At 38.8% G+C, this 27,987-nt stretch overlaps 1 protein-coding gene across 3 annotated transcripts in view; it reads right to left on the bottom strand.

Annotated features, from left to right (window-relative positions):
• The window catches only part of CTNND2 (catenin delta 2), a 633,671-nt gene that overhangs the window by 410,777 nt on the left and 194,907 nt on the right, over positions 1-27,987 (bottom strand). The window contains exon 1 of one of the 3 annotated variants that reach the window (XM_066326484.1): positions 7,066-7,199. The exons of the other annotated variants lie outside the window; for them this stretch is intronic. The gene's annotated coding sequence lies outside the window, so the exon portion shown is untranslated. Of the gene's footprint in view, positions 1-7,065; positions 7,200-27,987 lie in introns of those variants that run through there. 3 annotated transcript variants of the gene reach the window in all.

Genomic DNA, 27,987 nt, shown 5'->3' with positions numbered 1-27,987 from the left:
CTATTTAAGTACAGAGCTAATTTGAACATGGCTAATTTTGATATCACTCTTCATATAGTTCAGCACTGTATCTATATATACAGGGCTTTAAAAAAATTGCAGAAGCTTATTTAAGAGGAGCAATGGCACTTGAAAAGCCCCACTTATAGGTATACTAAAAAAATAGTTAAATAACTTTTTTTGGTGGTAAATACTTATTACAAACACATTATGTAAAGTAGATGTACCCAGAGCAATAACAACAGTACAGCTGAAAAGTAAGCAAAGTAGTTATTTCATCTATGAAACAAAACCCAAAAAAACTCCCACAACAAAACAAACAAAACAAACCCGAAGAACAACAACAAAAAAACAAACCCCAAAACAAACAAGCAAACAAAAAACCCAAATCAAACCAAAACCATGGACTGCCAACACATCACAAGAGCAGTAATGGGAGAACGGAGGTATAACATGACCTCCTTAAAAGCTGATGCAAGTAACTCATATGACAAAAATGACTGAGAAATTTATACATTCCATTATGCTACCTCTGAAGGAAAATTCTCCACCTCTGTAACTACAACTTCAACACATTTAATATTTTGGTACTGAATACACAGTCTCTGTTATCTGTGATGAAAATCACAAATTAGTGCTGGACCAGAGTATATATAGTTTTACAGTGAACTGAGGCCGAAAGGGAATTATAAAGAATGAAATATCATTAATTCTGGGGTTACTCAATACTCATATGGAGTATTAATCTCAGAAAGGAACAATTATATTAAAATAAAATTGCTCTAAATTATTTTCTATATGTTTGTTCAATTAATAGATTAGGGAATGCAAGTTATTCATCAGATCCTAGCACCAGGAAATCATTTACTGGAAACAACTTTTTAGGCATGTGGGCTTGGTTAAAATTAAACCCAAAATACATCAGTGTTTGAAACTTAATGAATGTTAAACACACCCTTCCAGTGCAATGTCTACCCTTATGACTGTTCAGAGAGGAACAAATACAGTGAGGATGCTGTAAAATTATTTAGAAAAGTTCAAGGGCTTTTGCAGTTTATTTACTATTTTCTTTCCTCTTTTAATTACATCCTTCTGAGCGCATGGTTTACACAGATAAAGCTGGTGACATTTCACCTCCTCCACAGGATATGCCAAGATGTGCTGTACTTTACTATGGCTGAAGTTGCTTTAAGCAGTGGTATAACAGTTTCAGCAAGTGACAACAGAACAAATGGATCCTATCAGCTCAGGCAAGCCTTCCGCAGCTACAAAGGTACCATAAGGCAACCCAACACAGACCCACCTCCTGATACATAAGCCAAGTTCCACTAATTTCGCAGATCCTGACACCTCATTTCAAACCATCTGAGAACTTCTGCCTTTGACTGAATATCATCAAGTTCATCAGGAAAAAAAAAAAGTACAAGAGGCAGATCACTAAAAATATTTCTTCTGACTCAGCAGCCATGAACTTCCCTCCCTAATGGCTCAGAATTTCACATGAGAGCCAAGGAGCATCTCCCTCCCCAGCTAATGGCCGGGACTGGGCTGACAGGAGCTTTTTTTGAAGGACTTTACCCATGTGACTGGGTATCAATTAGGTGGGAATTATTTAAAAAGAGTCATAGCTCAGCAGTATAGAGCTGTGAACACGTAATGGCTTTGAATACCACAGAAAGACAGACAATGAAAAACAACAGAGCCACTGTGCAGACTGAGGTGGAGAAAAGGAGCACAGACCAAGGACAAAGATGAGAACCCTCTCCTCACAGAAAGCTGTCATGGAACCATTTGCACGCTTGACTCTCTATTTGAAATTTGACTATTCAATTTTTATCACATAAAAAGCCAATTGAGAGAGTCAACTGGGGAGCCAAAAGAAACCTAACTTGAAATCAGGGCAGAGCAGATAGGTAGCACTGTAACCTTAAAAACAAAACGAAACTGCAAAACTGTTTATTGAGATTTGGAGGGTTTTGTTTGTTTAAAATCTTTGCTATCCTTCTCTTTCAATTCTTTGTCTTCATCTATTCTCAATTAACCACCTCTTGCATTAGAAGAATGTTTTAAGTTTTCTAAGTTAGTTTCCAGTGACAGCTGACTTTTCCATTGCTTAAAGGCCATCTTATGACAACAAATGGTTTCAACACTAAAAGACAAAAACATGATTAGAAGATTGATGCTAGGCTGTGTGGAGTCCCTTGTGCCATTAAAGGAATTTCCAGCTGTGCTGCCCTGGAAAAGCGAAGATTAAAGATACCCTAGGTGTAACAAAGGCTTCTCCACATGGCTCCTTTCAAACATTGTGCCATCTTCTCTTGGAGTTTTCCAAGTCCATCACTCCTCCCGTGGTATGCCCTTACCCTGTTTCCCCATTGGCTATGGGGCCTGGTGCCCTGATCCTCTCTTCTCTATGGTCATTTGCCCCCATCCTGCCCTCGTACTACCCACGAACCTCGGACCCTATATAACTGAGGAAAACCATATGATCCCTCTCTCTGGCTCCGGATTCACTTTTAGCACATGGAATAAACACTTGCTGGAAATTGATTTGGGGCTGGAAGCCTTCTGCCTCTCTGCTGAGCCAGCCGGTAACATGTGTGAATGTGTGAGCTTGATTGCTGCCTGAATTCTTCTCAAGCAGTTTCTCCACTGGAGAGGCTGACTGGGGTATAGAAAGGTGTAGCTGCACTCCAGAAGGGACACACTGTTACAAGGCTGGGCTCAGCAATAAAATACTGATCCATCTGATGACTGCCATTAAATTACCTGCAAAAAACTACAAGCGTGTAATATTACCTCTTCACTTCTACATTGTTTTGTAAGTTTTAGTCAACACCACCCCTTTAATATTATTGATGATGGAGTCATTTTAATCCTCCGTGCAAGAGACTTGTATCAGGTTTTGGTAAGTGTCTTTTGCACATTCATGAATTCTGTCAGTTAAGAAAAGCTGAAAGAGTTGGAAACACAGAAAAGCAAACCCAAACTCATTAAACCTCAGATATACTACAAATTCCAGCTGTGCAGTGGGTTCACAAAATAGAAATGAGCAACTGCACAACCTAGGCTGTAGAAGAGATGCTGTTATTTATTCATAGTCTGCTGGGCCATCCAGTAGGCTGAACAAGCAGTCTGCCCTTTTCCCACCATGGCAACCAACATCATTTTTGGGGCACTGTGCTTGCAAACATCACAAGCAATGGGTACCTGCTTCAGGTGAAACAGCCCTGAGCATGTGGCAGAACGAGAGCCTGGACATACTAAAAAGCAAAGGCATCTTCTGCCCTCAGTTTCCAAATTGATTGCTTGGTACCACTCCACATGTTACACAACAATTATACAAAGCTAAGAGAATGGCAATAATCTGTATTATTTATTTACACAATCAAATTATCTTAAATACATGGTGCACACCTGCTCAGTGGTAATACTATTTAAAAGAACTCAAATTTTCTTAAAAAAAACCCAACAAAAAAACCCCAGTATTCATCATTACCAGGAAAACCAATGCTAGAACTAAAAAAAAACCCAAAAGCGTGATGACATCTGAGTGCTTGCTGATCACCAAACAATAGAATGTAATTGCTCAACAATTAAAAAAGATAACATTCCTCTGCCTATAGTTTTAGAAGAAACTGTCAATAAATGCTTATTGCAGTCTATTTCAATAGACTTTTACAGAATTCCTTGCCACAGAAGAGAGAGGTGTCCCAAGTCTTAGCTTCTCTGACAACTGCTGAAGCTGCAACATACTTCATCCCACTGACGAGAATCAAAGATTCTCAGATCCCACTGATCTGAGAATCAAAGATTTAGATCTGGTCTTAACTACTTAATTGATTAGACAATGGTGATAATTCCTTACAACATCCTAAACATATAAATGTTTTTCTTATTGACTCCTAAGTTCTGATTTGCTCCACTCTGCTGTGATGAAAGGAAGGACTTTCAGCTGAATAACTTGACTGTGCACATTGTCATTAGAAAATGTTAGACACAGGGTGTATTAAGTAGAGACTTATTTCAATTGACTGACATGCAGTTGTGTTTCCACCTACTTTTTCTTCCAGATCCTTAAAGCTGCACATTTTTTGTAGCACTCAACAGTGACAGAGATGTTTTTCATGTGTTAACAGCTGGGAGGACAAAGCTCCTGCTTTAATTTTCAGGTTAGCTTTTTCAAAAGCCAATTACTGGAATGAGCATTCTGAGGATGCCATACACAGGCCTTGATCTCTGGCAGAAAGTATTCATAATAGTGTGAACTCCATGCTAAGGGTCTTCTGAAAGGATCTCTCTGGATCTTAAAATTAAACAGTTAAATTTGACATTAAAATTTCTACAGCATCATTATCTACTAAAAGAAAGAAAGAAAGAAAGAAAGCTTCCCCACAAACAATAACCTCTTTCATATACAAATTTCAATGTAGGGATAGTAGCTTCCATCAAATGCATTACACACTCTGCCATCTGAATGACCTGCTCAGTCAGCATTTTAAATCTAGTCCATGCTGATAGATCGAGGCTTTCTATTTTCTGTTACCTCTGCCCCTCACTGTAAGTTAAGCAAGTACCCAGTTATTTAAAATAGAAATATATGTCTAGTTTGTATACATGCATACACACAAATGCAGCACATCAGTATCATGGACCCAGGCACGGATGGATGCTTAAAATATGCAGAGTGTAGCATGGTACAAAGAACTATGTCAAGAACTTCTCAGTTAGTAGCTTATTAGGATGAATTTTTACCAATGACAGAAAGTTGGCTTATCACATCTCTCAGTCACTTCAGCAATTAAAACATTAACCACAGGGGTTTTTTTCAGAAAAAAAATAAGAAAATTTAATTTGTACCTTCTGCTTACAATTACCTTAATGAAGAAACGCTTAAGCTACTGAACATTAATACTTAGTATACAAACAACTCTTACCTGTATAATAAAACCACCAAAGTAATTCCGACTTTGCCTTGGACATCCAAAAAGCAAGATGTTCACATATGGCTGAATTAGCTCAGTTACTCAGAAATCAGTGGAGTAATACCAAAGATAGATTTGGCCCATTATCTACCTGCACAGCACAAATGAATAATGCAAATGTGTATGCAAAGGACCATGAAGTATCTCAGCTTAGCAGTGCATTTAAAATGTATCACTAACTTTCAGCTTCTTGAAATATTTATCAACCGCAGGAGGTTCCACTGAGAGCACACTCTATTAGGAACTTCACTGAATTTTTATTTCTACACCTGACTCAGAGGACTTCAGAAAAGGAGACTGGAATTAACTGCTGTAGCAACTTCACATACTGCTCTGACATCACAGGCTTCATGAGCACTTCATGAGTGTTTCTAAGCCACTTTAATGTTCTTCCCACGGTTGGGACCAACTGGGGCCTTTATGCAGCACATCTCAGGAGGAAGAGGAAGAAGGTACCCAGCTTCTGCACACGACTTCAGAAGCCACTAAAACTAAACTGTCTGCAATTAGAAAGGTACTGAAAGAATCCACAGTAAGTAAGTACGCTTTAAGACACCACAAACAACTGAAAAATACCACAGAACAAGTTAAGCAGTCTTACTAAAATCAGTCCAGTGGTACAAACTAGTTAAATGACTAGTTGGATCAAACGGGAAAAAGCTTGGTTCAATTGCACACAGCACTTAAACTACTGAGCACTACTCAAATGTTAAATTTGTTTTACTGAACTTTTTTTGAAATAAAATTTGATCTTGAAGTAATTACAGTGGTTCTATTGGTCTAATAAAGATGGGTACATCTGGAGAAAAATATTTTTTAAAGATGAATACTCTAGACTACCAGAAGAAAAAAAAGGGAAAAACAAAACAAACAAACAAAAAAAAAACAAACCACAAAACACTCCGGCACTTAGCTTAACATTGAGTAGTTATACAATTTTGGGCGAGAAAACCTTTTGTTTCCTACTTTAACTGATAAAAACTATCAGAAAAAAAAATCCCTCAAAATCATGCATTTCAGTCCTTATGGACTTTGGGAGGATACATGTTTACTGCTTTTAATCTCAAAAATGCAGTCACCTAGTAAACAGTATTACTCCACATTAAGACATTTCTGCAGTGTTTTGAGTCAGGAAAAATACATAAAAACAATACTGCTTGACAAAGTCTTTTTTTATTGCTGGTAGAAAGCACTAGACATAAGGAAGGGTGGTTTGTTTTTACACTTTAGCTATTTCACTTATTCAGCCAAAAGATCAAACTATTACCTTAACTGTTACCTTAACAAGTACACAGATCTGTGTCAAAGAAGGCTGTCGGGACTTTTTCCACACAACTGACTTCCACATGAAATTCATTTATTTAATCCCTTGAACAGTCAGTCACATTTCCCTGGGACTTGGGCAGCACCAGATGAAACTAGCAGGTCGTAACTATGCATTATTTTTACTATTTGTAATGAATTTCAAATTAGTTGACGCATCTAAAAATATATATATACACCTTAAAAGCTCACTAAGTCTGAAAGTGAAAGGCTAAATATAATTATAAAAAAGGCAAATGCCGTTCTTACCTATTTAATTTGAAAAGAGAGATATCACTACAGTTGAGTATACGGTATTTTACTGAGAACATTTTCTAGGGCGAGAGTACAAAGCAACAGGTCTGCAAACTCGAAAGCATGCATCTACAGAAATAGATTTTTTGGAGAAGGAAACTGGGCTGGTTGAATTATTTTAATTCAGAGGAATTACTTAAAGCTTTGCTTTAGACGGGTCGCACCAAGAAACAACCGCGGTCAAATCAACTGCTGCTGAGAAAGAACACGAGGCATTTGGGGGAAACAAGATACTGAAGAGCAACACTAACTTTCTTGCCTTTACTGTGAACTCTAAAAACTCTAAAATGTGGCCAATAATACTACCTGCTTGCTCTTGGGTAAGAGCATTTTGAAGTCGAAAAAAAACCGTAAGACATTCAAAAGTGACGTTTTAAGACAAGCCATAAACCTTTCCAGGAAAGCTCCCACTCCACAAGCTCCCACTCCATCTCACACAAGCGATCCATCTTTAAGGCTTTACCTTTTGTCGCGCACTTGTAAGTTAATCTCCTGAATCAGTTCAGCTGCGCCCTGGGAAGCCTCCTCACCGCCGAGCCGACTTTCCCTCCTCTCCGGAGCGGCGGCCCAAGCAGCAGCTCTACTCTTCTCTTTCTTCCTTTTTTTTTTTTTTTCTTTTTTTTTTTTTTTTTTTTTTTTTTTTTTTTTTTTTTTTTTTTTTTTCTCTCCTTTTAACACTTGCAGAAAGAGACTCGGGAGCAGCGGCGGCCCGCTCCAGCGGCGGGCCGACAGCGCCGGGGCGGGCGGGGCCGGGGGCAGCGCGGGGGCGGCGCTCCGCGGCCACAAAGGGCTCCATGGCAACCGCGGCACCAGCCCCTCACCGCCCGCGCCGCCCCCCGCCGCACGGCCGCGACAGCGGCCCCGGGCCACACGGGGCAGGCAGGCTGCAGCCCCCGGCCCTGCCACTGGCCCAGACACACGTATTCGGCAATTTTTTTTTATTTTTTTTTCCCCCCCACCAGGGTGCAGATCAATCTTCGCACGTAAGTGTAGTCGTTGAGGTTTCCTAATTGAGGGAAGTCGATAAGCTACTGCTGAACAAATTGGAGGGCTGGGCAATCACCAACCCTGCTAAGTTTAACACGGGCAAGTGCCGGAATCTGCAGCTGGGACGAGGCAACTCTGGGTGTATGGACAGACGGGGGACCAGAGGCTGGAAATCTGCGCCACGGAAAGGGCCCTGGGGGTCCTGGTGAGTGGCAAGTTGAATCTGAGCCAGCAGTGCCCTGGCAGCCAGGAGAGCCAACCCTGTCCTGGGGGGCATCAGGCCCAGCATGGCCAGCCGGGCAAGGGAGGGGATTGTCCCCTCTGCTCTGAGCTGGGGCAGCCTCACCTCCAGTGCTGGGGACAGGTTTGGGTGCCACTATATAAAACAGACATTGAGCTCTTAGGGAGCATCCAAAGGAGAGCCACGAGGGTGGTGAAGGACCTTGTGGGGAAGCTGCATGAGGAGTGTATGAGGTCACTTGGACTGTTCAGCCTGGAGGAGATTGAGGAGATCTCGTTGCAGTTACAATTTCCTTGCGAGGGGAAGAGGAGAGGCAGACACTGATCTCTTCTCTGTGGTGACCAGTGACAGGACCTGAGGGAATGGCATGAAACCGTGTCAGCGGTTTAGGCTGGATATTAGAATAAGGTTTCTCACCCAGAGGGTTGCTGGGCACTGGCACAGGCTCCCCAGGGAAAGTGTTCACAGCACCAAGCCTGGCAGAGTTCAAGAAGCGTTTGGACAACGCTCTCAGGCACATGGTGTGATGTCTTGGGGCTGTCCTGTGCAGGGCCAGGGGTCGATGTTCCTTGTAGGTCCTATGCAGCTCAGATATTCTATGATTCTATGCATAGCATAACTTCACACTGAATGAATTTAACTCCAAATCAGAGTCTTACAGGTCTCATCAGTCTCTTACAATACAAAACACTACATTCTTGGGACATACATTCTTTTTTTAGCTTTTCTTTTAAACTTCTGCTTTGCAGACTGTATGACCTGAAGCTCTCAAACTTTAAAGTTCACAGTCATCTAAAAAATGAAACTTACTTACACTCAAATTTTTACACATGCGCAAAGCAACAGGTGGCAAGGTCACAAGCTAAGGGAAAAGTACCTGGCCCAACTTCCACTGGGGACAACTCTGAGGCTCCAAAGCACGTTGCTAGGAGCCAATATATGTACATCATTCCTGCTGCTGAATGCCACAAGACTTTGTGTGCACCCTGAAGTCTGAGAGCTCTTGGATCAAGGATCAGGATGCCAAAGGTGGAAATGAAGCTCAATCAACATTCATGACAAATTTCTACAACCTCGGGCAAGACCTCCACAGGTCTAATTACGGCCATAAAAGACTGGTGATGTTTTTTTGGCATGGTGCAAACGTTAGTGGTTCAATTATTCTGCTGAAGTCAAAAAGATTTAACTTGCTCCTGAAAATTTCTTGCTAAATTGGCTTATTCAGTACACGCATTCGCATTGGTCAACACCTCTCTGATCTGAATACTGGTGGAAAACAACTGTTCCATTATTTTGTATACCAAGATCCTGTCAGGCAAAATAGCCTTCCCTTTCACATAAATGTTAAGCTTCATACTCAAATACCTCATGTGAATAAACCATCATCTTAGACTCCAAAATGAGCCCTTCCCGAGGTTTTTAATGTAATTTTTTATACCCATTTTAATTTTAAAAGAATTACTTGCACACAGCCTTTGCTATTTGCTGCCAATGTTTAGGTTAAAGGCTTCAGGGCTGGACTAGAGGCTTGCATTTTAGCCTAGTATTAAAATTCCATATTCAATATAAATCTTAGAAAAACCCAGTGCCTTTCTGCTTACATAGAGCCACCCCTTTCTCTGAACCACAATGACCACGGTACTCAATGTACCATAGGGACTTAGGGACCACGTATGCTATCATTAATATTTACCACTTCTGATTGGGAATCATTAATTTTCACTGCACACTTCAATAGCCTTCTCTCAAAATGCCATAATGAAGCTGAGGTCACTTTTGCTTGATTCGACAGGACACAGCATACACGTTGAGGAAGGAAATGCAGCATTCCAGGGTCTGAAGGGAAAAAAAAGCAGCTGACTTGGCTTCTACCAATCTTGCCTGGGATTATGTGCACTGCCTGGGGCAGACACAGGTGCAGGGGTTGCCCTCAGCTTCCTCCCAAAAGGGAGGGAAGAAAAAGATAGCACCAAAGCAGGTTTAGAGATTTAGCGTTAGAAACTGCTTTTAAACACTTGCTGAGGCCAATGAAATAATAATACTAATAACAACTACAATAATAATAATAATAATAACAATAACAATAATAGACACAATCTGCTACTTATCCCAGAAACTTTTGGAAGGGGAAAATCCAACATTAATCGTCTTTCTAAAATTTCGAGGAAGTAAAATGTTGCTGGGAGCAACGGATATGTTCTTTATTTTAGCTCTTGAATGGCAAACTTACTAGCTTCCTTGTAACTCTGCCAAGCTGTAAGTGTCATTTAAGGAGAGCAATACAACAGTTTATTGTTGTTCTCCAGCACTGCTTAGGATGTAGAAAGGAGACCGTTTATGACACATTAAAGGTCACAAATAAATGGCAATTTAATAGGAAAAAAATCTAATCCACATGCAAGAATATCTCAAAGGCATAGTTAATTACATAGCAGCCTGACCATGTTCTCTTTTATTAAAATATTGTGAACAGCCATCCTGTTTTATTTCAATGAGTTAATACACATCACCACCTCAGGACAGCTCTGTTAAAAAATAAGAATACAGGTACTATAAAGTTATTGCATCTATTGCAGCAGTGCACAACACACAGGCCATTTTGCAGTGTATTTAATAGAGAAATTTAACCTATCAATACAATTCAAAGGGATTTCACTCTCATTGCCAAAATCAATGGTTGGTATTAAAATGGATTGCCACATGTTTATGAAAGAGTTGTTCAATCATTTGACATTTGTGCAGATTGCTGTCTTCATATAAAGGGATCCTATCTCATAAAACTGATTGATGAAAGTGGAGGAAAGCTATTCCCAGTTCAAACCCACATATGGTTCCTATATAGGGGTTGAATACCTACTTTTTCTGAATCACAGAAATTCCTACACACTTAGAATTGATCAACTCCTTAAGTGCTCTGTTGATATTTCATTCATTGTATGCTGAAGCTGTGCAAACTTTGAGAGTTTGAACAGAGAGAAACAGAAAGAAACCCTATAATTTATTTCTGAACTACTGGAATAAAAGGAAAACTGCATTTTAGATGGAATTCTGGGAAAGGAGATCAGGTGTATGATTTTTTTTTCATTCATGCAACACATGAACAGTTATCTCTGAACCACAATTCAGTGTTCTTATGCTAACATCCACACCTCACTTTAATCTACACAAATGCACTTTCCCCTGCCTTTCATGTTGGCTCACCAAGAATCACTTAAAACACCTCCAAACATCAAGAGTGTAGTGCCTAGGTGGATTCATTGTAATTTGAATGAAAAACATCAATCCTGAAATATATGTTTTCAGAAAAGATACATCTGTAAACATTTCAAGGCAGTTGTATGAAGGCCAGAGTTAAGGGTTAGTTTGTGCTATCCTTAATGAGTATAGTGAGCCAACACTCATACACAAGATAAACTGCTGTACCAGCTAGAAATAAAACTATTTCATTTAGGTGAAATAAAGTAAATAAAGATATTTACTGAGGTAGTTTCTGTACTGAGTTGTGGTAGGGTTTTTTCCCTCCTAAACCCTTTCTAAGGGACACTTTGCTATTTTCTGCTTGGCAATCTATGCATATGCAGACAGAGATTACTCCAGAATTTTTCCTTTTTCTCTACTTACATTTTCTGGTCTGCGACAGTAAGTTACCGTGAAATAGTCCTGGAAATACTGCAAAACTTCAGATGTTTTTCAGAAGCTCATGCCTCTGTCAGAATCTCGTACTATATTTTACTCATGTTTCTCTCGATTTGATAAGCCTGTGGGGATGACCACTCCAAGGACAAGTAAGGGGTTTGTGTGATCCTGGGCATGGTGGCCCTGAAGATCCCTACAGTTTTTCTCCCATGACATACTAAGCTCATGCAAATTGAACAAACGGGGAATTTTCTTGTAGCATGATAAATGAAGAAAGCCTTTTTCAGGGTCTGAATAGACAGTAGTAAATAGCACTTATTTCCACCAACTTTTGCTCTTTATGTCCTGTAACACCAATGAATAGCAAAATTATTTTTAAATAATAATATAGGCCACAGAGCCTTTAAGACTTACTCTGTTTTCGTGTTTGGGGGAATAACCAATTCAGTAACAGGAAGCAAGAAGAGATCATGCTTATTTGCTAACTCTCTTCTCCTGTCACTACAAGCCGTTGTAACTAATCCCTCTCTTGCTTTCCTGTAGGCCCCTTTTAGGCACTAGAAGGTGCTGTAACGTCTTCCTGAGGCCTTCTCATCTCCAGAGAAGCTGAACAGCCCCAGTCTCTCAGCCTGTCTTTGTAGGAGAGGTGCTTCAGCCCTCTGAGCATCTTTGGGGCCTCCCTCTTCACTCAATCCAACAGGTCCATGTCTTCCTTCTGTTTGAGACTTCACAGCTGGATGCAACACTCCAGGTGGGATGTCACAAGAGCAGACCAGACAGCCTGAATCACCTCCATTGATCTGCTGGTCGTGTTTTCTTTGATGCATCTCAGGATACACTTGGCCTTCTGGGCTACAAGTGCATATTGTCAACTCACATCAAGCTTTTTGTCCAGCAATACGCCCAAGTCCTTCTCCACAGGGCTACTCTCAATCCATTCTCCACACAGCCTCTATTTGTGCCTGGGATTGCCCTGACCCAGGTGCAGCACCTTGCACTTGGCCTTGCTGAACTTCATGAAGTTTGCAAAGGTCCACCTCTCAAGTTTGTGCAGGTCCTGCTGGATGGTATCCCTTCCTTCTGTTGTGTCGATCACGTCACTCAGCTTGGTGTCATCAGCAGACCTGCTAAGGGTGAACTCTGTCCCTCTGTCCCGGTGTCCATGTTGCCAGGAAAGATGCTGAACATCACCAGTCCGATACCAATCACCGAGGAACACTACTTGTCACCCATCTTGGATTACCAATTCACTTCCCTCGCATCAAGTTGTTAGTAAATATTTCCTGAACAAAATTTGATCTTACAAATTTGATGCCAGTTCAGAGTTCGAGTTCGTATCCTTCAAGATGTAGGGAGGGAAGGTGCTCCCAGTACATGTGCATTCTTACTAAACTTCACTTCAACAATACAGAATCCTGGAAAACCAAATTAATGAGAGGATGTGCTCATCTGTATAAAATCTTGGAGGACTGGGTAATGTGGGCTATTTTCACTTGAATGACAGAATCTTTTTTAGTTAGTAAATATTATTTGAATAGAGGAATCCTCAAAAGTTGCTGCATTTAGCTTCAAAGAAAGTCTAAGGGTGCATTGGAAAAGATTAATCAATATTGGAACTAACTAATGGGATGTGAAAATGTGTTATTACAGCCATGTACTCCATTTCTAGTGTGGTGATCAGTGGCAGAAACAACCCATCAGCACAACACAAAACAATGTCTGTAACGCAGCTTCACATGCTTCATCTTGTATGATGTATACAAGTGTCAGGAAAAGTTCAACATCTGTGATGCTGAAGCTTTGTAATAGTCAAACATTATGATGGGTTTTCTGTCAAACTAAAAAGAGTTCAAGACTCAATACTTTGCACAGAACAAGTGCACAGCAGAGGTGTGTGTCACATACAGTCTTACACAGTGTCACTTCTTCAGCCTCCAAGTCACTTTGAACAAGTAGAATGCTTTTAAAGTCTGACTTTGTGTCACAAGGCAAAGAAGAAATATATCCTTTTATCTGGGAATTCATCTCTGACCAGAAATAAAGACTTGCTGCTCACAACAGGTTGTTGTTCTTCTCTTTCTGTATATAAAAATACAGTATGGCTCAGGTAGCATGAGGCTGCTTTCTGCTCTCAAAAAGATCTTTAAAATGAAACTACACATTTGGAGAACAAAGATTTGGGTTTTCATGCAAACCAGAATATAAACAGATATGGGGCTGGAAATAAAAGTAACAACACAACTGAAATCCATAAAGGGAGTGGAGAATATTGACAAACAAGCTTTTCATTAAAAAAGACTTTTTTGCATCAATTTTTGAATTAAGAAAATCGATCAGAATGGAAGATACACTGACAGCAGCATGAGGAAGCAGGAGAAGTTCAACAGAGAGAAGCAGTGCAATAAATTTGAGCTTTTGTCAGACACTTTACCAACTCCACAGAAACTGGGTATTAAGCAAGTAGCCATAAAATAGGTTGTATTATTTAGCAAGTGTGGGACTTCTAAACCAACCAAGGCCATGACCTACTGTGTCAGCAAATCCAACTGCGCTGGAAAACTGCGTGTCTCAGGATGCAGCCATGGTTTGATGGGAGAGCAAGAACAAGGAGACGTTCTTCAGGACAGAAAAGCCAAAATCTGTGTTCAATTCAATCAGCTAGCAGATGTAACTAAAATTTTAGAGGGAAAGATGGAAATGGTTTTAAACACAAACCTATGGGAGAAAAAATCAGGGGAGGGTATTTAAAGTCAAACCTATGGGAGAAATATTGGGGAATGAGCATAAAAGGTGTTTCAGGCGTCTCTTTAGAGAGTTACAAAACTCCATTTTTTGAAAATTACTGTATGGTGCTGGACCTGTTTTCCCCCATGTCTATTTAAAATGGACATTATAAAGTCATTGGGCAGAGACATAATAATGTTAACAACTCCTCTTTTTCATGCAAAATTTCTTTGACAGCTTGGCATACAGCTAATCATTTTTTAAAAACTGAATGCACCCCAGTGCAGTGGACCTAATTTTTTAATCTGTCAGCCAGAATTTGCCATTAACAAACTTTTAAAAACTGATTAAATACTCGCTTACTTTCCTCAATCTTGTGCCTTGGCAATGGGCTGAAGAAAAATTGTATTTCCAGAAAGATTAATGAGTAATTATTGGTTGAGCTTAAACTGCTACACAGATTTAATGGATTTCTGTTTTGGCCATAGAAGTACTCAGAATAAACTGATGAATGACTGTCACAAATGAAAACAAGTTAACCTGATCAGAAGGGAGTTGTGGAGGCTGAGGGATAAAAAGAACAGATAAAAAGCTGGGAATGGATCTGATGTTCAGAAAGGTGTATGAGACACTGATACTACCAGGAAGGAGGCACCTGTTAATGACTGCACCCACCATTCCTTTTGAGGTGACAGGCGTATTAACCTTCCCTTGCTACAGCAGTCATATCAGGTGCAAATACATCTGTTTCAGGAAATTCTTTTGAACAGTGATGACTGCTTGGTTATCGGAGTTTCAGTTTAGGTTTTTAATCAGATAAGGATAAAGGTGTAGTTTTGGTTTTGGTTTGGTGTGGTTTTAGTGTTTGGGTTTTTTCCTCCTAAAAGTACATAGTGCATCTGTTCCATAAGTTTTATTACAGATACAATGATTTTGTATCAGGAAATTATGAAGTATAGTCACATATTACCATAGAAAATACTAATGCCTCACATTCTACCTGTAGAATATTTGCTGCAAAAATCAAGAAACAATGTTATGTACCCCCAAGAGAAAGCAACCTGGACAATGATTAAAAGACCAATTAAGTTATTTAAACTTCTGCTAACATTCTCCAGTCAATAAGGCATTCACTCTAATAACTTAACAATGCTACATTTATGTAACATCCTTTTCACACTTTGTCCCTCCATCTTTTTCTTCCTCCCTTCTCAATCACTCCCTTATTCTTTCCTGCCACTTTGCTCTCCTTACAGTAAATGCAATTCCCTTAAAGAAAAAAAAAAAAATCCCAGCAACACTTAAGCACACTATTCCTTCCCTCTGTTGGCATTTTATCTCTCTGCCTGTGTCCTCAAACATTATTTTTCTGTGTTCAAAGTGCTCAATTGCAATATTTTCTTCTCCCTCTTCAGAGATGCCAAGCAATTTTGGTCATTGCCTCTTCCCATGCTGTGATGCAAATTTATTGTCTCCTTTCTTTTCATGGCAACACATTGTGCAAGAATTTCTGCTTGTGTCTTGGCCCATGCTGAGCTGTCTGTCAGCCTTTACACCTTGCCCACAAGTGTTAAATTCAAAATCTGTTTCTAAGCTTTTCAAGTAACTGCCCTCATGTGATATAAAAGCTATCAGTAAACCAAGCTGATACACTGGGTAGAAAACATTAGTGGAAACTACCAAGTGACTGTTGGGTCTAAGAACTTCTATTTATGAGATGACATTATCTCTATAAACTGGAAAGTGAAAAGTTACATTGTGTTGACCCACATAAGAGCTCAAACTCCCTACATTCAAAATATTTGCTGGGAGTGGGCATAGAAAGGTAGCAACACATTTCCCAGAATGTCTTAGTAGAGTAAGAAATTTAACCCTCCTAATGAGAACCTTTTCACGCTGTCTACATTTATAAGAAGAATGACTAAACTCTTCCCTAACTCATGTCTCCTGAAACAACTTTGAAATAGCTGACAACACCATGTCTCAGGGAAGACTGTGTCCTTCCCTTGGCCTCCAGAGGAAAGGGGTTGTCTTTTGGGTGTGTTCATAAACTGGTGGATAGGGCCTAGTTACTGTAAATGAAGTTGTCTTTATGCTTTGCTAGTTACAGACAGAATTTCTCCCAGCTAGGATGTTATGGAGATTAAAACCAAGGGCATGACAGAGAACAGGGGCTTTCTGCATGAATACAAGCAATTGTATCTGCCTAAAAGAATCTTGAGACCTATTCAGCAGTCATTTGTGTAAATTACATCTGAAATTTCCTTCACAATGAGGAAGGTAATGCCTGCTGAAATTTCCTTCACGATGAGGAAGGTGATGCCTACTGCACATTTCTAAACTAAAAACTGCACAGGCACATGCTGGGTTTCTTCCACTTACAGACTGGGTTGTGCTCCCTGTGACCTAGGGAGAACAGTTCTTGTTCACTCGTAAGCAGACATGCCCCATACATGTCAGCTGGAGCTGGTTTTGAGAACAAAAGAACTGATTCTAATAGACCTGCATGGCCTAGACAGCATCCAGTTTGGCCTTTACTTACTCTAACAATAAAAGAATTGCAAATAAATGCAGAATGGAAGGAAGTTACACTTGCTCATGTTGAAAGGGCTGGAACAGGTAAATGTTTATGCAACACTGGAATGCACACATAGCTGCCATATGCATCCCAGGAGTAAATATATGAGCAGAAAGTGTTGCACTCATTTAAATAAGCTTTTCCATATTTTGAATCTTTATGCAAGGGATACCTAGAGATTAATCTGCTTAGAACTTAGAGAATATTTTATTACTTGTAGCAGTAGGTAGCACAGCCTTCTAGCAGGTAATATGTGACAACCACCATGTTCTTAGAGACTGCATCAATACAGCAAGACGTACTAAAATAATCAAAAACTTGTGGGTTCTTAATGAAAAGGTTTTTCTCATATTCAGTAAAACAAGTAGACATCAAGAATTTAGAAATTCAAGCAGATGTAAATAAGTGATAATCATAATTGATAATCATGTCCACTTTTCTGCTCTTTCATTTTACTGAAGACAATGAGAAAATGAGGAATGCTTCAGTAAAAAACCAATTCTTTTCCCAGCTGTTTAGCACTAAGTAGTGAAATAAAGTCAGTCTGGAAATTAATTTACACTACTTCATAAGCCTAAACCAAATTATTTAGACTGTGGGAAGGCAATTGAAAGCAGTGAGTAAGGAGAGCATAGAGCCCAGTGAGGCTGTTTTGCCTGCTCTCACAACCTGGGGGGATATTCACTTTCAGCATTAGGGCAGGAAACCATGAACAAGAGCCTGTGGTGGTGTGCTCATGGGTAGTCCTCTACTGAACAGAACAGTGGCTTAGAACACCATTTTAGAAGTCAGCTGTATTCCTTATACCATTCACCAATTCACACAAAATATCCTATTTTTGGGGTACATCATGGGCTTTGAAACATTCTGGGACCTTGATAATAAAGACGGTGGAGCATCCTGGGGAAAAACATGAGCAAGTAAGTCTCAGTCATTCAGAAGGGCAAGGCCTTTTCTGGGGTGTTTGTCTCTCGTTGACAGCTGGTGCTATTAATGAAGCCAGGAGGTGGTGAAGAGGTAAGAAGCGTTTAGCACTGAACACAAGGCTTGTTGCAGAAAGTTGCTTGCTTGGTTTTTCTTGACTCTCTGCAACCTAACATTTTGAAACGTGTTTCCTATTCTGCCTTTTCCAGTTTCTTTTCCCCATCCCTCATAGCTTTTGCTATTTTTATTAGAGTGTGTTTAATTATTTTCCTCCATACTAAAGTAAGGGCAACTGTGCTTTTCCTTCTCTTAAATTTAAAATTGTATGAAGTTCATATGGAAAATAACCAAGTTTCCATACAGTATTTTTTTTCCTTTTAATTAAGATAACTACTTCACAAACCTACTAAATTCTATTTCACCTAAGAATGGCAGGTAATTTTTTAATTCAGAATTTGCATAAACCAGAGAAACTGCGAGCCTCCCACTGAGTGTTTAATTAAGGAAAAATTGATGTGGCCTAGAAGACACAAAAAATTATCTGGGGCCCAGGAATTTTGTCATCTGTTGCTCTATCATTGGAGATACAAGCATCAAATAACTTCACAATTTCTTCTATAACAGAGACGCTTTCATCTAGCTAAGTAAAATATCCAAGGGAAAAAATCACAGAAAGTACCGTGTGCCAAATGTGTCATATCCTTCTCGATGTGAAGATATTTTTAATTTGATAAACTTACCATGATCAAACTCATAAAGTAGATGCTGTATCAAGTAATTAAAGGTCACTAAGGAATTCTTTAAATGTTGACATTATTAAATGGTCTTATAATATGCATGACTTGTAGACTTAGAGAAAATGTATGAGTATTATTTATCAAAACAAAATATACTGACTCTTTTCTGGAAAAACACATTTTAGAAGTGGGAATAAGTTCATAAATCCAGAGCATCCCTATACATTAAGAATTAATACTTTGTTATTGAAGACTGAAACAAGTCAGAGTCACCCTTACAGGCTAAAAAGAATATTGGAATATAAAAAATATAAAATTATATGAAGATAAAGATAGCAATAACAAGAACTGCGTATTAGCTTGGAGCATAATAAAAAAGGAATACATAGAATTTACATAAGAAATTTTAAAGTACAAACAATAACACTTCCTTTCCATTCCATTCCATTTCCATAATTTTATATATTTATAATCAAATGTCTGAAAAACAGACACACAGTATGTAATACTTTATGTAAAACTGTACCAATGAGAGAGAAGTTAGGACTAAACGGCTGTGTAGAAGATAAGGAGAATTCACTTTTTGTTCTGTTATCCAAACTAATTTACTCCCCAAACACAAAATACCCATGGTGGCTTGGTATCACTATGGGCACTAGAAGGTACTAACATATTTTCATGGTTTCAGCTGATATCACTAGTGCTACTCACATGCATTTGTACAGTTCAAAAGTTAGATATAATGGCTAGGAAAAGTTACACAACCCCTTGATGTTACATTAAAACAACTAAAACTTTAATTCTTTCAGTGAGAAGGAATCTGGAATGAAATTATAAAATGCCAGTTAAGAAGAATAAAGTCAAAAATACACTTAAATAGCACACAATGTTCTCAACTTTGTTAAACATTTTCAAAATAATTGCAGCACAGTACATGTATTATTTTAAAAATGGCTGAGATATAGTATCATAGTACTATGAGAATATGACACATGCCATTTCAGGCTTTGTCTATTAGGAAACAAAAAGTTTAATTTTTAAAAAGAAGTTATGTGGCTTTAGCAGCTATCTTTAATAGCCTTAAAGATTGTATGATTTGCATCAGCACTCAACCAAAATGGCACTGCCACGCACTGTATTTGAAACCTATTTTGTGGAAGGTTTCTGAAACCAACAAACCAGAAAATCTGTTGTTTGATAAAGGAATAAAGCTTTACAAGAGTATTAAGCCCCCCAAATGATAGGTATTTGAGACTTGCTCTTGGAAAGAAGGATAGCAAACAATTAAAACTCCCTTTTGTATGTACCTCTTGCATAGAAAATTTGTTGCCTGAAGTCCAGTGATATGAAATAAAATAGAAAGAAATGAAAATTTATTTGTATGATGGAAACAGTATTTAAGCCAACATCAAAAGAAAAATGTACTCTGAGGAAATTATTTCCTAAAAATTGAATCTTTCCTTTCTTCTCTTCTTTTCCTCTCACAGACTGACTTCAACAGCCATGAACTCTCTCACTCTCTCAGAAACAAACACTATAACACTGTTTCTTCATATTTACTGGATCAGTGCTGCTTTAAGAGATGAAGTACTTGGAAAAACTACAGTTGATGAGCAATGTCAAAAATTTGTCCTGCATGAGATACATTTAAATCATGAGATACATTTAAATATTTGCACCTCAATCTTTTTTTTTTTTTTTTTTTTTTTTTTTTTTTTTTTTTTTCTTCTCTTTTCTTTTTGAGGGTCTCTGGTATGCAATCTATACACACAAATCTGTCTCAGAAGGTGAACTCCAGAAGGATGGTAGCAACTATGTTGGTAAAGATCTCTGAGATCATATAGTCCAAACTATTGCCTAGTACTATCGTGTCATGATACAGACTGCCACATCCAGTCTTTTGTAAATAGCTCAGGGACAGTGACTCCACCACTTCCCTGGGCAGCCCATTCCAGTATCAAATCACCCTTTCTGTGAAGAACTTCTTCCTGCCTAAATCTCCTCTTGCACAGCTTAAGACTCTGTCCTCTTATCCTACTGCTAGTTGCCTGGGAGAAGAGACTGTCCTCCACCTGGCTACATCCTCATTTCAGAGAGTTGTAGAAAGTGGTACAGTCTCCCCTGACTCTCCTTTTCCCTAGGCTAAACAGCCCCAGACCCTTCAGCCACTCCCTACAGGATTTGTGTTCCAGATCCTTCACCAGCCTTGTTCTTCTCTGGATACATTCAAGCATCTCAGCAAATCCTTCCTAAGCTGGAGGGTCCAGAACCAGACACAGTGGTCAAGGTGTAACCTCATCAGTGCTGAGTACAGGGGGACAATCACTGCCCTGGTCCCACTGGCCACATTATTCCTGATACAAACCAGGATGCCATTGGCCCTCTTGGCCATGTGGGCACACATTGGCTCATGTTCAGCTGACTGTCAATCAGCAATCCTAGGTCCTTTTCCACTGAGCAGTTTTCCAGCCAATCTGCATCCAGCCTGTAGCACTGCAGGGGTTGTTGTAGCCAAAGTGCTGGACTGGGCACTTGGTCTAGTTGACCCCCATACTGTTGGATTTGGCCTGTTTTTCCAGCCTGTCCAGGTCCTTCTGCAGAGCTCTCCTATCCTCCAGCAGATAGACACTCCCCCTTACTTAGTGTCATCTGCAAATTTGTTAATAGTAGACTCAATCCCCTCACCCAGATCATCAATAAAAACATTAAATACAGCCCAACCCAGATCCCTAGGGGACACCACTGGTGACTGGCTGCCAACTGGATGTGGCACATTTCACCACCACTCTCTGGGCCTGGCCACGAAGCCAGTTCCTAACCCAGCAAAGGGTGCTCCTGTCCAAACCCTGGGCTGCCAGCTTATCCAGGACTGTGCTGTGGGAGACAGTGTCAAAAGCCTTGCTAAAGTCCAGGTAGACAACATGCACAGCCCTTCCCTCACCCACCAGGCAGGTCACCTGGGCATAAAGGGAGATCAGGCTGGTCAGGCAGGTCCTGCCCCTCGGAAATCCATGCTGGCTGGGTCTGACCTCCCCAGCCCTCTTATAGGTGCCATGTGATGGCAGTAAGGATGATAACTGTTTAAGTTATGAATCAAAGACTGAGATCATAGCAAAGACTAAGGAAGGTGGAAAAATCTAAGTTGTTACTTTCATAAATAAAAAGCTTTTTCATGAGAATGAGTGAAGTGGTAGTAAGTCCTATGCTGAATCAAGGCCTCTGGTCTTTATCCTCTCACATAACTAGAAAAAAATTAACAATCTAATTTCAAGTTTCAAGATAAATTTAAAATTTGGAATAGTTACTAGTTTTACCTTGCAAAATTTTCTTTGTATCTCCTACATTATTTTGCCTTAATACTGTTGTTTTCTGCCCTACCTAAGGCAGAACGGGAAAATGTGTAATATGGACTTTTCATCTTTGTACTAATCTCCAGAGTCCTGCTCTAGTGTCAGCCTGACTTCTCTGTACTTTAATGTATTGTTGCTTTGACTTACAAAGGTGAATAACACTGGGACAGACTCTTTGTGCAGTTTCTGCTGACTTTCTTTTGCTTGGTTACTATATTTGCAATTGAAGATGGAGGGGAACACGCTGTATTAATGTTGATGATGTTCCAGTTGGCATTGCAAGCTTTATGGCTGGGGATGCTGAGCCAGTTTGGATGAGGGGATTGACAGCAAAAAGATAGTGATGCATGTACTAATCACAAAAACCAAGGGCCACACTGCCTCAAAGGCTGATTCTGCTTCCCAGCATGTCTCAGAACATTTCACTGCACAGGGTCACATAAAGAAATAGTATAGCACTGGGACCATCCATGATGTAATTCAGCACCCCTTTTTTTTTTTTTTTTTCCCAGAAAGGTTTTGTTTGTGTTTTTAGAGAACCAGAATGCAGCTGGGGGAAAGCAAAAGCGTCTGAGACAATGTTCTCGCCCTCCATCTTCTTCAGCAGCATACATGAGAGTAGAGAGCCTTGTGATACTGCTGCTCAGTGCTGAGAGACATGACAATCTTCAGAACTGTCACAAGACCTAAAACAGGCTAGAAGGACAGAATTTAAGGAAAAGGCCACTTAAGCTACTATCTCCTGAATCCAGTCCCCAGTGTCTATATTCAGCTTTGGTCAGAGGAAGGATTTCAATTATTTTCCATAAGAATTAATGAAACTACTGAAACACTGTGAACATAATCAGAAAGTCATTGAGTACTGCTTCAGAAGCACAAGTACACTGGATACAAGAGACTTTCTCAGTATAGCCCCTCTAGTATTTGCTCTTGATGCCATCTATAGGTAGCCCTCTCTGTAAAACATTAGTGAAGACAGTGAAATGTCTTATGATCACTGATATTTTTTTTTCTACTACAGAAGCTGTTGAGCTCTTAGTAAGAACAATTAAATTTTCACTTGTTTTAAAATCATATCTAAGCATGATTAATCTAAACTAAAGACTCCAACTCATCCTCATTTCTTTACACTCTTAGAAATCACTCAAATAGCCACTGAGTGCCTGAAAATTGAAATTTTCATGTGATATGAGCAGAAAGTCAAGACAGAAATCTCCGTCTAAAATAGCTATAAAAGCTGAAAAACAATTTCTTCAGTCAGCATACCATACAGATGTAGGATTTTGTGCAAGCATGGTTAGGCTGATTGAAGACAACTATTTTGGAGTTGTACCTAGAGTTGGAAAAGAAAACCTTCTAATATTCCCTTCTAAAACTCTTACACAGAAAAAAAACTCGTCCTCCTCTGACCCAGCAAAGTGAAAAGGGGAAAAAATACTTTCTTAATAGGCCATGAAGACAGCCTAGGAAAAGAACTTTAATGTATGCAATATTATTGCACTTATTTAAAATGTAGTATGTTTTTCTTGTCTTGCACTCCTGTATTATCATGATGACTTAGCTCTTTTATGATGCAGGAGAGAAGAAATCTATTCTTGTAGTCTAAATGCAAAACCTATGCTTGCCATAGCCTAAAACAAACAAAAAGACAGTTCATATGCATGTGGTGTGTAACAGACTTCAGTTTTGGTGGGGTTTTTTTTGGGTTTTTTGGGTTTTTTTGTGGGTGTTTTTTTGGTGTGTAAAACACTTAAAGGTAAAACTGAGAATTAAATCCATGGCACTTCCCCATTTTTTAGTTCAGGATCACACCTGGTTTTGGTCTCTCAGTTGAAGTAGAATACTTTATACATACCATGAGCATAATTCAAAAAATTCTTTTGAATTGAAAACTTTAGGAATTTCCTAATTTAAATGATTACTGGGAAGAAACAATCTGAAAAGCTTTAGCTATGGTGTATATAAAAAGGGTATACATGAGAAATAAAACCTCTTTAGTTGACAGCTCAAGTAGGCTCAGTTGAAGAAAAGTAAAAGAAATTGAGAAATAAGATGGAAAACTTAAATAATAAAGGAACTAAAATGTTGGAGTAACTTTCCAGCATTGTAGTGGATCATGCATCACTTCCTCTTTTTAGATTGTCTTTCTAAAATGATTCAATAGATCAGCCACAGCTTTTGAAATAAATACTAGGATTGTTGGCTGAAATCTTATTGCCTACAAAGTATACCATGGACTATCAGAACGTCTCGCTTTATCCTTACAATGTATGAAATAAAAATCTGAATGAATGACAGCAGATATATCAAATGAAGACATTGCTCATAATCATAAATACAAGTCTTTAGCCTCATGTTACACCTTTAGAAGGCATATCAGCCTTAGAATGTGAATATAGTCAATTATTGCATGTGCTCTGACAGGTATTGATGTAAACAGGAGTTTTTTTCATTTAAATTTAAAATCAATTTCACTCAAATAGAAGTCATTTAAGATGTGATAAAAGTGGAAAGAAAAAACAAACCTAAAAAACCCCCCACAAACCTGAAAATAAAGTATTTTTATATTACCACCCAAGAAAATCTGAAGTGATGTGTTCTTTTATATCATAGCCATCAGTAAGTAATTTCAGTGCTTCATTACTTGAGTTGTAATGTATTTGCAAAAGATAGGCAAAGGTATAAGACATACTTTTTCTATACATGATACAGTGTGTGTACAGTGAATTGTTTTATTTACACAGTGAATGACAATCCCCTACTAACATTTAGATGGTTTCAACAAGCTCTGTCAAGTACCCTCGTCTGACATTCTTTTCACCTACCATCTATTTCCTGTTTTGTACTTACCCTGGAGTCCAGATCATTTAATTAGCCAATAAATGTTATCAGGAAAAGGTTTGCCTGATGCTTTTTCTGACTGTTCAACTCCATGTTATAAACTGATTCTTTGTTGCCCAGTGATGCAAACTGATTACCTGAGTTAAAACCCATAATTAAACAGCCATTCATTAAAATCACAGTTAAATAGAACACATGATATTTCGTAATTAAAGCAAATTGTTGTACACAGTATCTTTTAATTCAATGGATTTATATGACCTATTAACAGTATATGAAGCTTGAATACAAAAGAAGCCCTGTAACAGAAGTGAAAAAAGGCATATACCATATGCTTCAAATGGGAAATAACTATATAGCAAGAAACAGTTATTATTTACTATAGCTTTTATTCCTTTGTATCTCATTTAAAAGAGCTCACAATTATCTCAATCACTGGGGCTACTTTTTAATATCTGCACGTATACAATGGGTTTTCCATAGGTGATTGCTGCTCTCTAAATAGAACATTTGACTGACACTGCCATCTACTATCATTAGAATATAACAATTCAGGTTTTCTTTGGCAGAATAAATAAGCACAAAATCATTCCAATTCAACATTTAAGGATCTGAAGATGTTTCCCTGGCCTGGTAAACCAGTTTCTTTCTGAGGCCTTTCATAATATCACCATTTGTTTTTTCAGCTCCAGCACATCTTCCTTTCACCTCCTGACAAGACTCGGAGAGCTTTCTAGTTTCACCCTTGTCCCTGCAATTCTCCTTCCTGAACTATTCCCTTCCCTTATCCTTAGCCATCTGAGGCTAGTCAGGTCATCCTGCTCTTTCAGATAGGAAGCTATTTCTTTTTCGCTCTCCCAGGACAGTACACAGATCTCTGGGACCAGACTAAATGAGAGCTGGAAGGGAGGTGATTTTTATCACAGCAGGGCAAAAGGTAAGACACAACTCCGTACAACAGAGAGCAAACCACTATGAAATATCTGCTTCCCTTTGCTGAGGATACATGTGAAAAACCATGGCCTTTTTCAGGAGAAAATTATCTTTAAATCACCTGGCTTTTGCTGGTTTATTCTTCAACAGCCCCTTCACTGCCCTGTTGCACATAGGTAGATTTTCACCCTCTTATGGAATAAACCCAGATAAACACTGTGAATTCTGTAAGTTTTTCACAGATGAAGTGATAAAGAAAAAGAGGAAGAAAAAAGTATAACTCCTTCATTCTTCACACTCCAAGTCCTCATATAGGGAATAATGACCCAAGAAATTGAAGTATGTTCTAGGTGAATTTTTTATTAGAGGGCCCAAGAAAAAAAAAAGAAATTGAATAAAGTTTGCCCAGCATGATCTCTGTATAATATAGAGTACTTGGGTTTTTTATATTCAAAGTAGACAAATAATTTCCTGGTTGGAAGCTTCTGAATAATGGCACTTCTCTCTATTTTGAGTTCCTCTAATTTTTTTTTCTTCTGTCAATTAAAAATAACTTGATAAAAATAACTTTATAAAGAATAACTCCATAAAATGCTTATAGTTTAATCCTTTAATGAGAATCAGCACATAGTACCAATTTTATTCAAGTGCATTTAAAAATCTTACCTACTTGCTGCTAAAAATGGAATTATCTGAAAGTCAAGTCAATGTCAAATTAAATCTTGCTTTTATCCTGCAAAAGAAGGCTCATGTAGATCCAAAGAGCTGCAAGATTAAGCTGCAGCATAACTAATAAGTGAAAGCAAAGAAAACTCACTTGATTTTACCTTTGGAGTACAGGGCTCTGTGTGCAGCATGGAATTGGTCTCGCACCTTGTCCTAAAATTTCAAGTTCTTGTTAGCATGGCAGCCTGCTCTGGGGTGAGAGCCACGATTGTGAAGTACAGATCTCAGTTAAGTGGTAACCCAAATTTGTAACATGACAGTACAGATGAAACAGTTTTCCTCACTTGCTTAAAAATGAAGGCAAATCTCAGAGAGACAGTTGTAAAGAAAGGGTTACAGTCAAGAACACATCGTTACAAAGTAATATTAATAGAACAGACTATTCACAATCTCTCTTGACTACTGATAACTGCTATTAAGTTGCAGGCATAGCACAACTGCAAACTTCATCAGTCATCATGAAACCTCCTCTTTTCTCACCTTTAGCTGTGAACATCAGCTGAAAGGTCTTGCTATGTGTCCTTCATTTACAATATTCCAAAGCAACCTTCCAATCCTACTGGATTACTTATCAAGGAGATACAGATCTGCAGTGATGAGACATTTGTCTGCCTAGGCATCAAGTCAGTGAAGTGAGAAGATCTGCACTCATTTTAGGGGTCTATATATATGTCTCTAAGTTACAGTATTTATTTCCACACAAGAAGTGGATCTGAGAATAAGCCAGTTCTCCTGGTAATGGCATATACTACTTAATACTCCTGAAATTGTGGCCTGTGCTTAAAAAAAAAAAGCTCACTTTTCAAATGGATTTGTTCTTGTGTTAGTGCTGTATTAGAAAATGGTACACACAGTAATAGCAAAATCAGGCCTTCCCTGAATCTCTGTTCCTTCATTGTACCCCATACATCTATCACCCTGTGTTTCTCCCTGTCTACCATTCTCTCTCTCCCTCCCAGCATTTGCCTCCATTTCACTGCCTTTCCCACTCAAATAAAAGATTATCACAGAATTTCCCCAGTATTTCTTCTATTATTCTTGTTTGGTAAACCCCTCTCATACTACGTATGGACTGTGTGTCCACTAAACTGTTCAGAGTAAGATGGAAACCATTTTCTGTTTGCTCAGTACCTAGAATAACTATGTTCAGCCTTAACTGCTTAGTCAATATAAGTAGGAAGTCAGGGATGATGATTTATGTGGAGTTAAATGATTTCTCTTACAGTAATATCTGATATCTAATCCTTTTTAATATTTTTTCTCCTTATGTATACCATTAATAGGGAAATGTGGAGAACTGGGGAACAAAGAGATCCAGTGTCATAAAAGCAGTAACAAGAGAAAAAAAAAAAAAAAAAAAAAAAAAAAACCAACAAAAAACGTAAGCATCTGGTACCTATTGCCTTGTCAATTGTGTTTCAACACCAAAATCCATGAGACTCATTACCTCCTCTCAGGATGAAATTCAATCTCTGTATCACCAATATCCTTTTAAGTGCTCCCATTGGTCTTGCTGTTGATGCCATAGCATCTAAAACCCTAAATACAGGATAGTGGATCAGTAACCACTCCGCCTCCAGCTATTCCAATAACTGTCACAACGAATATGAGGAGCAGCTGAATTGACCTACATCGCTACTCACTCACACAGTTACTTTATTTTCACTGCATTGGCACAAAGGCTTTGTTTGCTGTATTTTATGTCTTT

The sequence above is a fragment of the Sylvia atricapilla genome, chromosome 1 (assembly GCF_009819655.1).
Source record: "Sylvia atricapilla isolate bSylAtr1 chromosome 1, bSylAtr1.pri, whole genome shotgun sequence".
In the NCBI taxonomy this organism is placed as follows: Eukaryota; Metazoa; Chordata; class Aves; order Passeriformes; family Sylviidae; genus Sylvia; species Sylvia atricapilla.
This window is presented reverse-complemented; position numbering and strand designations above follow the sequence as displayed.